This window comes from Suncus etruscus, chromosome 7 (genome assembly GCF_024139225.1).
Source record: "Suncus etruscus isolate mSunEtr1 chromosome 7, mSunEtr1.pri.cur, whole genome shotgun sequence".
Lineage (NCBI taxonomy): Eukaryota > Metazoa > Chordata > Mammalia > Eulipotyphla > Soricidae > Suncus > Suncus etruscus.
This window is the reverse complement of record NC_064854.1, coordinates 60,243,653-60,258,152: the sequence shown is the minus strand read 5'-3', so window position 1 is coordinate 60,258,152 and position 14,500 is coordinate 60,243,653. Positions and strand designations below refer to the sequence as shown.

The window sequence follows — 14,500 nt, the reverse complement described above, 5'->3', positions numbered from 1 at the left end:
AGGCATCAGGGTGTGTATCCTGATTTGACCTGGATAACAAACACCCCTACAGTGTCACAGCAAAGGACCATTTCAATCTAAGAACTGTACCTTCTAAGCCTGTGGAAAGCCATCTCTGAACAGCTCCTGCTTGCTCACAGCCTTTCACCACAGATTGGCTCATCCTTTTCTTTTTCTTTCTTTTTTTTTTTTCTGGGCCACACCCGTTCGATGCTCAGGGGTTACTCCTGGCTAAGGGCTCAGAAATTGCCCCTGGCTTGGTGGGGGGGGGGCCATATGGGATGCCAGGGGATCGAACTATGGTCCTTCCTTGGCTAGCGCTTGCAAGGCAGACACCTTACCTCTAGCGCCACCTCGCCGGCCCCTGGCTCATTCTTTTCATGGCCTCTGTGGGAGTTGAAATTTCTCTGAATAGTTACTGTATAGACTGAAGCCACACCTCTGACATGAGGCAATGCTTTTCACTCAGGAAAAGGACCACAGCACAGGTTGAGCCCAGGCAAAACAACAAGCATGTTCACAAGGTCAGGCAATCAATCCTTCTAAGCTGACTTAGAGCTAGCTGTATCTGCAGTTCAAGCCAATTTAGAATTTACCAGATGAGTACTTGTTGTTGACTTATTATAAAATAAAGAGTCCTAATGTTGGTGTGGGGAGATGGGTCCTTTCTGTGCTCGACCCAGCTCCCGCAGCCCCTATGGTCTGGCAGGTCTGAAGGTTGCAGGGTGAGGGTGGAGAGATTTACAAAGCAGTCTGATGAAGTTTCAGGAGTCAGCCATCTTTATTTCACAGTCCCTACCACCATGTACGCCTCCTCACATGGCCTACATACTAAGCCTTTTCCTAGCAGCTACTTCTCTACTCCTACTGGGCTCTCTTGGCCTCTGTCTCCCTTTCAGCTGCTTTGACCAGGCTTCCTAACTGGCTTCCAGGCTGACTAACTCCCTTTGGTGATGTTACTGCTGCTACTTCTTTGATGATACTGAGTTGCTAATGTTGAATCTGATGCTGTATCTCTGATGATGATGGCTCTCTCCCCTAATGATGCCTGTCACTTCTCTTTCTAACTCTCCTTCTTATCCCCACTCTCTCCCCATGCAGACTCCTCTACCTGCCCACTCCAGGTGTGGGCAGTTCTGATCATTCAGTTGGGATAAATTAGGTGGGGAGGGGATACCCACAAGTACTGAGCCTACAGGTAGATTTACTCCCTGACAGATGTTGACTCCCACCATCCCTGCAGCCTTTAGGACAGAAAGGGTGACAGTGAGTGTGTGCTATGGAGACCCATAGGAGAACAGCAAACCTAAAGGGTCATCTGGTCAGCTCCTGCCCCTGGCCTTCAGAGAGAGGCATGTGCCTTCTGCCAGTGCCCTCACCACATGAGCACCTGACTTCTCAGGGCTAGTAGTGTTTTGGTGCCTTCCCCATGGAACAGTCCTGCTTGAACACCACCTGAGGATTTAACAAACGGGGAGTAGTTTTCATTCCCAGACACAACCATTCTCCACTCCACACAGCCTCTCTCTAGCCTGTTCTCCTGGCCCAGGTACACATGCTGACATGGCACAATAGTCACAAGGTACAGCTGGCTGGTCCTATGATGAGAATTTCTGAGTGTCCCTTCCCAGACTCTCCCCTGGTGGCCTCTGCCCCAGCCTCATCCATTTCCCCAGCAGCCATTCCTGTCCTCGTGCCTTCTTCACTGCAGTCAGGTGGCCACCAACACTTTTCAGGAAGCAGTGATCCTGGCTGCAAATTCCTTCCTTTCCACTCTTCTCACCCTGGTAGCTGCATTGTGGACAAGGAGAGTAAGGAAGACATTGCTGGAACCCTAGCATGGGTAATGGGCTAGTGAGAAAAGGGAGATGAGCTCAAGGGATGATTGGGGCAAAAGAAAGAGAAAGACATGTTGACTGATGGACTGGGAGAAATGAAGGATTTGCCAGGACAAGGACTCTAAAGGAAGGATTCTGCTCCACAGGCATTCACTGAACACAAATTTGGGTATGCAGATCGGCAAGATTTCCAAGTGAGGATGATCCCCAGGAACTTGACATGTGGCCCCGCAGCTTTAGAGAGTGGGGGGGGGTCCACCTCCAAATGATGGCAATTTACAGTCACTCTCTTAATAAAAATCATACCAGAACATGAAGTTGAGCCCCTGCTATAGCCTTATGGCAGCTATAGCCTTCTTGATTTGCCTTCGCATATGCAAGCAAGCACTAAAATCATTTGTTCAGAAAAAGGACACATGGGTGGGGGTGCTTGGGGTCCTACTCTGGGGGTACTTAACTATAGGGAGCACCCTGGGATTACATGATTACTTGGAAACTCTGGACTGGGTGTTCGCTTATTGGTGATTTGGAGGGACTTGTGGCTGTGCTCAGCTGACTTGAAACTGAGCAACCCATGAACCACTCAGAAAGAAAAAATAAGTTAGGAAATACTTCCTGTAGTTCAATACAAGAATAAAAAAGATTTTCACTTCCTTATGAGAAGACTTATGAGTGCTTGAAATCATCTTTGCTGCTTTTTCTTTTTATGTTGTTTTGTTTTGGAGTTCATTTCTGACCCCCTAAAAAAACCTTAAAAGTAAAGGAGAAGGGCCTGAAAAGACAGTACAGCAGGTAGCATTTTTCTGCATGCAACTGAAATGGATTTAATTTTTGCACCCCATGTTACCCCAAGCCCCACCAGGAGTGATCCCTGATTACACCAGAAGTCAGCCCTGAGCACTGTTGGGTGTGGCCTGACTACAACAACAAGTTCAAAGAGGAGCTCTCTGCTTGGCCACAGTAGCTCTTCTGCCCTCATTACCTGCTTTATCCCCAGAGACCAACCCAGAGTGAGGTGCTCCAGGAAGCTGGTGTGGGCACACAGTCTGCTCAATGGCACAAAATACAAATTGCTCAGTATATTGTGTAGCATTCTCTTCCCCTAAGCTTTTTCAGAACACCCACTCCAGTCAGATACCTCAGATACAGAGATAAACAGTGTCAAGCCCCTTTGAGGCCTGCCATTTCTCAGAGGCACCTTTGCTATCCTGCAGTTATCAAGCCAAGGAAGGGAAGAGTGAACAACCCATTGCTACTATATGAGAGCAAAACTGAGAGCAATAGGAGCTGACAGCTGCTGGCTACATTACCACTGGCACCTCTCTTCCCTTGCACTAGGTAGGATTCCACTCATTGCATTCACTTCCTTAATAAGGATGCCACTTTGTGGCAAGTCTTACATTATACCTAGTTGGATGTACATCAGGAAAGGTGTCCATCATGCATCACACATACTTACCTAGGGAAGCCACTCAGTGCCTGTTCACTTCAAACCACAGGACTCCAGTCTAGACACAACCAAAGCGAGCCATCCTGTCTACACAGCCAACTTTAGGTCACCCGCTGAACACAACACTGCCCTTTTCCCCCTTTTTACATAAAAAGCATCTCTGCTTTAGCAATATGATACCACCAGAGTGAGCAGATGGAGTATGACAGTCACTAAAGGCAGCCATCCAACCTCCAGTCCACCAACCCATCCACCACTGTTCACTCTGCAGGTCTCAGGTGTAAGGAAAAGCATCTTCACTTCTTGGCCTCATCTAAAATGAAAGTTGTGTAAGTGAGTGAAAAGTTTATAATGTGGCAAGTACTGGAACAGGGATCAATATGGTGGCATTTGCAAGCAAATGGAAAAAGCACTTTCCTAGGAAAAGGAATATAATATAGTGGCACAGCCACATGCAAAGCAAGTATGTGTGTTTGTATGTGTGACTATACACTCAGTATTCTCAGTTTATATCACTTTCTGATGAGAAAAGCTGAGTACCTTGAGAAATTCAAGTTGAATTGGGAAATTTCTGTGACTAGGAATAGTTTTGGCATTTCTACTATAATTCATATTTTTACCCTTATTTAAAAATTTTATTTAAAAATAAGACTTTATTTACAGAGTCCTTCTAGAGTAGGAAGGAATAAAGGGAAGAATATAAATATTGAATATGGTTTAAAAAAGAGCCTATTTAAAAAAAAACACACTTGGGCTGGAGTGATAGCACAGCATAGGGCATTTGCCTTGCATGTGGCCGACCGAGAATGGATCTGAGTTTGATTCCCAGCATCCCACATGGTTCCCCAATCCTGCCAGGAGAAATTTCTGAGCACCTGGAGTAACCCCTGAGTGCTTCTGGGTGTGACCCAAAACTCAAATAGATAGATAGATAGATAGATAGATAGATAGATAGATAGATAGATAGATAGATAGATAGATAGATAGATAATGCAGCCTACCTGGGTTTGATCCCAGGCATCCCATATGGTCCCCCGAGCCTTCCAGGAATGATTTCTGAGCACAGAACCAAGAATAATCTCTAAGCATTGCCGGATATGGCCCAAAAACAAAAACAAAAACAAACAAACAAAAAAAAACCCAAAACCCAACCCCCAAACCACCACTTATTTACATATTATCCTTGCACAGGGGCCATGCTAACATGCTAATCTCTCTGTATCATTCCAATTTTAGTATATGTGCTGCCAAAGTAAGCACCAAACCACCACTTATTTTAAAAAATGTTTTCAGGGCCGGAGCGGTGGCGCAAGCAGTAGGCCGTTTGCCTTGCACCTACTAGCCTAGGACAGACTGCGATTAGATCCCCCATGTCCCTTATGGTCCCCCAAGCCAGGAGCAATTTCTGAGCACATAGCCAGGAGTAACCCCTGAGCATCACCGGGTGTGGCCCAAAAACCCAAAAAAAAAAAAAAGTTTTCCTTCAATTGTCATAAAGATCTTTAACATTATTATTTCTCATGTTATTGATGAATTGATTAGTTTCTGGGCCACACCAGGCGGTGCTCAGGGGTCACTCCTGGCTTTTGCACTCAGAAATCACCCCTGGCAAGCTCAGGGGACTGACTATATGGGATGCCGGGATTCGAACCACGGTCCTTCTGCATGCAAGGCAAATGCCCTACCTCCATGCTATCCCTTCGGCCCCTATATTTCTCATCTTAAAATTCTTTCCTACCACAACCAGGTTTAGGGTCTTATTTATAATTTGTAAATGGAACTAAGAAGGCTTATTTTCTAACATTGTAATGATGAAATAAACATAAAAAAACCTAAATCAAACTTGTATGTGAAAGTCTAACTGTGGGTATTGTGCTTCAAAGAGGGGCTTTTAATACTTGTTTCTTTGTTGTTTGGTTCTAACTTTCTATATTCTTACCTTGGTATATGTTTAAAGTTAACAACCCAGTGAAGTTGCAGTGAAAGGCTGATGAAGAAATGGGAAGATGTAAGAGGCTGTAGGTGTGAGGAGGAACTCCCTGGAACTCCTGTTGGAGAGAAGCCCTTTAGGCTTCTACATGACTAAATATGTGAAAGAACTGACGCCCTATCTTAGTAGAACCTTCATAGCTTACTTGTCTTTGATTTAATGGAAACTGCTCCCTTCCGTCATTGCCAGTTCATGGAGCAGCATTTCCTAGTGAGGCCTGTGACTCTTGTTTTTTCCATGGCCTGTTGGCCTGAGATTTCCGCTGTAATATGGAACCTCTCCATGAGCTCACAGTGAGACCTGTCAAACCAGATTAACTAGGAACTTGGTCAAAACATCTACAGATGCTTTGCAAGTTTTCCTCTTAAGTGATCAACTGGCACCTCTGAGGAAGTTGCATAAAACCATATAAAATAGGTAAGTGAAACTTGCCTTGCAACTGAAATATAGTTTCAGTGGCAGTTTGAAGGATTCAAATGTAAAAGATTAATAGTCTCTGGATTCCTTAAGATCATAAATTTTTGTGTTGTTCCTTCTAATTCTCTTTTGCCCTTTAATGTGCCCAAAATGTTAAAACCCTACATGTTTTATAAATACAATATTTGTATTTTTCACTACATATGCATATAACACCTATTGTGATATGCTATTTAGCAAATTATAAATAGTAATGATTAAAATAATTGATTAGCTTAGAAGAGTGTGTTATGTTTTATGATCTATATAGTATCTTTTCAGACATGTATTTTATTTTCCTTTATGAAACTTTCCTTTATCCTAAGTGTTTTTAGACATTTGTTTCTTACCCTATTTTCATACTTTCCCTAGAATGACTTATAAGTCTATTTTTTAGTTACCTCCAAAATACAATCAAACTGAACAAAATAAATGTAATAAAATTTTGTTTACTTGTTTCTGTGCTGCCATATCCTTGCAATGCTCAGGGGTTGTGTCTGGCTCTACACTCAAGGATAATGTCCGAGAAGAACTTAGGAGACCATATATGGTGCTGAGGACCAAACTCTGCAAGGCAAGTGCTTTACCTGCTGTATTATGTCCTGGCTCACAAGAAAAATTGGGGGGAAAAAAGAATTTAAGAAAAAAACAAAACTTGGAGCCAGAGAGATAGCACAGTGGTAGGATGTTTACCTTGCACACAATCAACCCAGAACGGACAGTGGTTCAAATTCCGGCACTCCATATGGTTCCCAGAGCCTTCTAGGAGCAATTTCTGAGTGCAGAGACAGGATTAACCCTGAGCGCTACCGGGTCTGACCCAAAAACCAAAACCAAACAAACAAAAAAACTCAAACCAAATCAAATCAAAACAAAATAAAAACCACAACAAATACAGCCCAAAACAAAAAACTGCAGATAAGAACCGATCCCTGTCTATCAGCTCTCCAGTTCCTGACCCTATGTTTGGTTCAACATACATAGAAGGCATTAAAGAAAGTTATGTAAGTGAACAAGGCAATGATATACTCTTTTATCTATTTTTGAATTACTTCATATAAAAAGTCAAAGGCTGTCATTTTTTATTTTCTGTACCAAAACCAATCAACTAGCCATGAGTCTTGAATGGTGCAAGATTAGTGCAAAAATTTTTTTTCAAACAAAAATAAATAGAAGATGAAGAAGTGCTCATGACTTTCTTCATAAACATGTCACAGGTGAATGTTCAATGTATAAAAATGCTTATTGGTCACCAGATTATTGGTGTTGGTTATGTTGGTCAAATTGGGACACTAGAGGAGGATAGAGGAAATACCTCCCAGCACTCACTCGAACAGAGCTGCTTAAGAAATTTGGGAGAGTTATAGTCTTTCTTTAAAAATTTTTAAAAAGAAGTTTGATTGATTGATTGATTGGTCAGTCAGTGGCCACACCCAGTGGTGCTCAGGAGTTACTCCTAGCTCTGTGCTCAGAAATCGCTCCTGGCAGGCTCGGAAGACCATATGGTATGACAGGAATCAAACCCAGATCCATCCTGGGCCTGCCACATGCAAAGCAAATGCTCTATTGCTGTTCTATCTCTTCAGCCCTTTAAAGTCTTATCTCAGAAGTTTATGAGCTACTTATTCTATTTATGTGATAGTGGGAAATATTTTCCTCAACAGTAGTGTCCATTCATTAAGTCTCCTAAGGTGAAATGAGGTTATTTCCAGTAAGAATTGGATTGCCATATTGCACAAGAGAAAAACTAGTGTTCATTCCCAATTCCTAGGGAAGTGATTCTTCTCAACAAAAGGCTTCAGATGTTCCTTCTTCCATGACAATGATACTAACAATGCTGAGCCAGGAATTCATGGTAATAAAGGTAAGGAAGAGACCAGAGGAATGTTTTGATGGAAAATGGTCAATGCACAAGTTCTTTGGAGACTTGAGCCAGTAAACATAATGAAGAAGTTGATCAAAGCTCCCAAAAAGTGAACATGCAAGAACAACGGAATTTGGGTATAATAATGTTGCCAAGGCCATGCATATTAAACCCAAACTTTTCCTTAGATCACCCTGATGGGGGCTGGTGTTAGTTCCTTAGAGTGGACAATCTAGTGATTGTCATGTCTGTCCTTTAGAACTTGTTCCTAAGTATAAATAGAGAAGTAGAGAATAGGTGTGCATATTTGTATAGTGAACCGTAACCTGACAATATGTGAAATCATATGTGAAATCTTAACAGGTACCATTGTGGCCTTCAAAATTAAAACTTTAAATATCATCTATTTCATGCTCAAGATCTACCTTCCTACCTCCTCGTCTTTCTATCTATCCCTATCCATCCATCTTCAAACTAAATGAGCCTCCCTCAGTTTGTCACAACAATGAATTCTCTGAGATCCTGAGTATGCAGAAAACATGGTGTAGTCTTATTATTGGGTGCTATTACAATATTTCTCATAATATACTGTACTATCACAAGGCTAAAACATGATTAGTTTTGCATAAAGAGAAAGTACAAAGAGTACTTTATGTGAGTAATATAGGACTCAGGCAGAAACTGCAGTTCATAAAAAAAAGGCAGGAAATATTACTTTTGGAATCTACTTTTGGAACTCGATCTTTCTTACACTGGTATGAACAGAAAAGGCAACTCTCAAGTCTCAGCTTTCTGTACAGAGAAATGCCAACCTAGGACTGCTGGATGCTCCATGGAAAACAGCTGTGCACACGAGAAGGCACATCATAGACACTCCATTCAAAGATGACTTTGTAACTGAACTATAGTCAGTTTCCTATTTGCTGACTCATTCTAAAGTCAAATCATAATCAAAGTTAAAAATAGCTCGATAAAGCATATTTTGCGTGCCTTTCTCTACAGTATCAAAAACATAAGAGTCATTTTCTTTTACTGGTTTCTCTGAAATTCCTCATTTTGCCAGTTCTTGAATGAGAACTACTACATCCACCCAAAAGTTTGGCCTTTAGTCTTTTATCTTGTTTAGTTCTTAAATTCTTAACATTTCCAAATGCTTAGATCTGTGAATATTTATTCTTTGGATTTTTCTACTCTCTCAGAAATGACTCCCTCCTTTCTTCTCTCAATCTATTGTCATACTATCTTCTCAACTATTTCTGCTAGTCTGGCTCTCTGTTGTCCTTTATTCTTCAAAACATCTGCCTCCCAATGTGTCGTGCTTAAATTTGATTGGGATACAAGATATTGCCAGCTGTTATTGTTTCATAACCCTCCAAGTTTCTAGCACAGGCGAGTCCATGGAACATGTTGAACATGCAAGATGGCCAATCGATAAAGTCTCACCCAAAATAGCCTATCAATAAAGACCCATCCAAGATGGCCTATCTATAAAGACTCAATAAATACCCATCCAAGATGGCCTATCCATACTCAAAGAATCTGGGAGTGTCAATGCGGTAGTTTCTTCTAATATTCTATGAGGTTATGTCTGAATCTCCATTCAGAAAACTTCTACCCAAAAATTACCAGTTATGACTCATGGCTCCAGGATATCAAGAAATAATCCCTGATGTTACTTGTCCTAACCTGAAGTGTCTTCATTTCTGAATCTGGCTGCATCAATAAGCAGCCATGGAATGCATCCTTCTTGAGGAAACTTGTCATCTTTCTGAAGATATTTTCCAAAGGTTAAAATAATTCATTGAGTCCTGCCAGAGCCTCGCCTTTAACTACGCAGGAGAAACTGGGTCTTATCCCTCATTTAAATAAATATTTATGAAACTAACTATGGGTCGGAAGTCTGGAGGAGTTTGGAGAAGAGCCAAGGAGAGCAGCAGGAGGGAAAAGCAGGCTGCTAGCAGCTGGGAGAAAATTATGGCTACACATTTCAGACATAAGGCCAGTGCCAGGAGTCCTAGATACTGTTCTCATTCTCAGGTTCTTTGCTACCATACATGTCCAAAGCCCCCTAAAATATGGGTACATAAAGAACCAATCTTCTGTAAGCTTCCCTAGAGATAGTTGTTTATTGATCAAGTAAGATTCAGCCAAGCAAAAAACTTGACAACCCAATGATTGCTGCAGATGAGTGGCACTGAGGAGGAGGATTGTGCATCTGTTGGCAATACCATTCAGCCCAAGACCCTTGGTTTCCTCTCCCATGAGAGCTACAAAGTTCTGCATCAGGGCTTTGTTTCATATTTCAAAGACATGTAATTCTCTCTTGAATTAAAATTTTTCTACAAAGATCTTATTTTACTCACTGTTGTGTGCCAAGAGCACAGCTGAATTACATCCTGTGACAAGCAAAAAAAAAAAAATCCAAGTCCTTATTTTTGTGAAGTTAGAATTGAGCAACTCTTCACAACATCTGGAAGGAGAACAGATATACAGCCCCAATGGTCACCTGTAGTGAGCTCAGCCTTGCAGTTTAGTCTTGAAGAAGCCTCCAGAAGAGGGTCTCCTATTCACAAGTGCAGCAGGGGTGGGCTAAAGTTGCCCCACTTCATAGTCACAGACCTGCAGCCCAGAGGAAAAGGTCACATCCTACTTTAAGAACTGCAGAAGTGGTCTAGAGGACTGGGAAAGAACTATTTTTGGTGTCAAGAAGAGAATTCAGATTTGGGAAGAACAGATAAGACATGTCTGGGAGCTGGGGATTTTTTTAGTGAAGTAATTTCATTCACAATTCAGGCCAGTTTTAGATTGCCAGTGTTTACAAATGGTGAGAGAATTGCTTCTATGTTATTTATATAAGATTAGAGATGGGGGATTACCTCTAAGTGATGCTCGGATCTGGAGAGTTACTCCAGCAATTCTCAGCCAAGCAAGGTTGAGGTTCAGCGTGAGGCCCTATGTAACAGGACTAACTTGGGTCACCCAGCACTGCTCAGAGGCCTTCAGGGATGCACTCGGCTATGTATAGTGTTAAATCGTATTTAGTTACTATAATAAATTTTATCTATATTAGCATTATCTGCTTGGTATTTTCTAGAGACAGTCCAAGAATGAACCCATCTTAATCCTAAAAGTTGATGAAACTTTTCCCACTCAGCCTAGCCACTCTCTGGCTCCTGCTTCACACTTGCATGCACACATTATTTTGAATTTTACTTTAACTTCTAAGAAGCATCTTGTTATATGGATGTAATTTGTAGCTGCACTGCTCTGTAATTCCTCTTGTGTCAGGAAAGAAGAATCTTTTCCCTCTGAACTTCTTGTGCATTGTATTTTTTTTTAGCCCTTGTTTGTATTGGCTCACAGTCTTCCCTTTCTGAATGTCTGGTCTCACGCCAAATGAGAGTCAGCACTTAACCTAGAAGTATCGTCTTCTGGCACACTGAATCAGAAGGAAACCCCGCCTCTTACACCCACAACTAATTTCCATAATACTACAAATCTGATAGTGACATCACAAGCCCATCACTGTAGAATATCTGCTTGTCCCAGCTCTCATTCCTCGTTTGGGCCTCATGGAGAACATGCTTTTAAATCAGAGAGATCCTCAAGAACACAGAACATCCAGGAAGCACCGGCTCCTCTACTTAATAGTCATAGCAGTAGGTCTCTTGTCCCTGCTCTGCTTTTTTCTTGAACTAAGCAAGACTTTTTTACCACTCAAGGTAAGGAGACAACATTACCTAAGGTTGCTATCTGCTGTCAACTTATTTGCTTTTGCTAGTTGATGACTGCTAGTATCACTTGGAACTATTAAAAGTCATTGGAAGATAAATGTGGCATTCAGGCACCAATGTCACTTCCCAAGGATTACCTAAGAATTTTTGGATAAAAGGTATTAGGAACTGTTAGTTACAGAACTGAGTCAATTGATGCCTTTCTTTCCTGGAATGAAAATAAAAGGATAAAACATTTTGCTTGACCTTGAGAAGCATAATATAAGCCCTGGTCTTATTTGTGGGGGGGGGGGGTACTTAAAAAGACCTATAAGAAAAGGGGGTTAAAATAAGGTGGTTACTGTTATCTTTTAGGGAGAAAATAGTTCTAGATTTCGATAATAGGAAGGTATTGACTTTCGTTCTAGGTCTCTCAAGAACCAGATGCATGAACCTAAGGACAGCTACTCTTTGGTTCTGTTTCTTTCTCTGGAAAGTGAGGGTTGGAGGATAGATTGTTCATTATACTGCCCTTTCTGACTAAAATACAGTATTGGAGCTTTTATCTGGAGAAGTATAATTCAGAACCACTTTAGGAATGTAAAAGAGGATCATGGGGCTAGAGAGTACAGTGGGTAGGGAACTTAAACACATCTGACCCAGGTTCAATTCCTGCACCCAATATGGTCCCACAAGTCTGCCAGGAATGATCCCTGAGTGCAAAGCCAGAGAAACAGGAGTAAGCCCTTATGTACTGTGGGTGTGTCCCCCCAAACAAAAGCAAAAAGAAAAAGAAGAGGGGATGGAAAGATAGCATAGCAGTAGGGCATTTCCTTTGCATGCGGCTGACCCAGGAGGGACCCGGTTTGATTCCTGGCACTCATATGGTCTTCCAGTCTGTCAGGGTCGATTTCTGAGTACAGAGCCAGAAGTGACCCCTGAGCGATGCTGGGTGTGGCCCAACAACCAATCAATCAATCAATCAATACTTTTAAAAAATGGAAAAGAAGAGGGGTGATCTTAGAGCCAGTAAGTCAGGGATGAATTTCATGGATAAAGGAGGGAGCATATTCACACTGAAGCTTCACAAGGGCTTCATCTGAGTTGTGAAATCCATTAGGTTCTTATATGATTGATAATGGACTTCATTGCACCAAAGACATTCAGATATTCTTTATTTAGGACTGAGCCCAAGACTGGGTGCTTCTGAAGAGTTTGAGCCACTGTAGGGTAAGGTGGAACAGATCCATCTAAGAGCACTGAAATCTGAATTCAGTGGCAACAAAACCATCTAGTGAGGATTTCAGAAATGGATCTTCAATTTAAGTATTTCAAAGCAACTGAGAAAAATGCAGCCAGACCAGCCCATTAAGTTATTGCTGGTGCTGGTAATCACAAATGTAGCTGTGGCCAAAAGTTAACCTAACAGCTATTACCTTGTGCCCAGTGACTGTACACAAAGGCATGCAACAGAGGAATTACTTATTAACTCCCAACTTTGGTGGAATGTTTGAGGTATGAACTCTGAGTATTAATCAGAGAGTGATGAATTGGCAGAAATTCTGAATGTTTAGGTTTTGAAGAAAGGGAGAGTGAAAACAGCAATGCTTTGAATTTGGAAGCATTTTCACTTCTAATAACCCTGCCAGTTGATGAGTCTGATGTCCCTTAAGAACACAGACCAGTTTTATGTGCCTGGAATTAATGCAGAGGACAAAGAAAGTGCCCTTTCCCAGGGCTAAGGGAGAGAGAGGTTCTCATGTAGCCAGAGACTTCCCTCCAGGTCTCTATGCTGAGGGCTGACTCCCATTACTCAAATGACTGAGAATAAAAGTGTGCCGGCCTCAGTTTATTCGCAGGTCGTGGAAAGGGCCTTCACCTGTAAAGAGAATGGGAGAGAAAGAGGGACCACCAAGACAAAACTTCTGATCAAGGTGGCATTTATTTTCAGAACTAACAAAGCTTATATAGTAAGAAATCACAAAGGGAGGGTCACGTGTACAATGCTTTACATTCTTTTCATACATTCCATGTTAGCCCGTACCTAGTACAACCTTAACAGCTCCTGTGTTGAAGTTGTCCAGAACATCCCATTAGGGAGTACCTAGATGCTATCAGCGAATTTCTCAGGCTTGCAATTAGTGGTCTGCATTGTTTTATGGCCATCTGACATGTATACAGGTTACAGTTCAACTAGAGGACAGGCTTGCAGCATAATGGCTGCTGTAGTTTAAAATGGCTGTGCTCATGTCAAGCTTCTGCAAGGAAGCACTGGCTCCCAACATAAAAGGTTCTGCCTGAGAGAGAACCCAGATTTGGATCCAAACTGAGAGAACTTGAAAAGCTTTTCAGGCTTATTTCTTATAAAAAAAAGCCAGTGATCTGGCCATGGCAATTTGACTGACCCCTACATCAATCTTCCTGGGATCTACATTTCCTTCCTGTCCTGACCACAACAAGTCCTGGAAAATGGCCACATGACTGGGGGAGTGAAGCTTTAGTGTCTACTACCACTTGCACATGAACTTGAATTCTATTATTTATAGTTCCCCTCTCCTCACTCCAACCTGTCCTATATAAATTAACTGGCTCCAAAATCTATAGACATAAATTCAAAAAAGGTCCAATAGAGAGTGAGCGGAGAGGCTTACTTCTTTTAGATCCACAAAACAAAACAAAACAAAAAAGCCAAAAAAAAAAAAAAAAAAAAAACACCTTTAGGAGAAAACACTGCCTCCCATCCTGCCCCTTCTTTCAGAAAGCAGAGGGAAGATGGACTCAGAAGCCAGGGTGAAAGGAAAAGTCCCGCAGAGAAGAGCAACTTCTGTCTCTTTACCATAATTGGTTTAGGGTTGGTTTAGAGAAGAAATTACATAATCACCTGAACCCAAAGACATCAACTGCTTCTGAATCTGACTCAGGTTCCAAGAGCAACTGATGCTTCAAAGCAAATATGAACTGAAATTAATGTCACATGCTTCTCATTAAGTGTTTCTTTATTTTTTTCTAAGAGCACTGAAATGTATGATAGAAACTGACCCCACACAGCAGCAGGGTTAGACCTGAGTCACAGGTCAGTTTGGATCTCAGCCTAGCAGAGCCATAGCAAATTACGTAACTGCTCTCTTGGTTTCCTCATCTGAGCCAAGAGCCCTGGACTCACCCAAACTCAGGGCAGTGTTTGACAGC

The 14,500-nt window shown here is 41.8% G+C and overlaps 1 pseudogene; it reads right to left on the bottom strand.

Moving 5' to 3' along the window:
• Positions 1 to 4,422: 4,422 nt before the first annotated feature.
• On the bottom strand, positions 4,423 to 4,548 carry LOC126014556 (uncharacterized; annotated as a pseudogene).
• Positions 4,549 to 14,500: the final 9,952 nt, after the last annotated feature.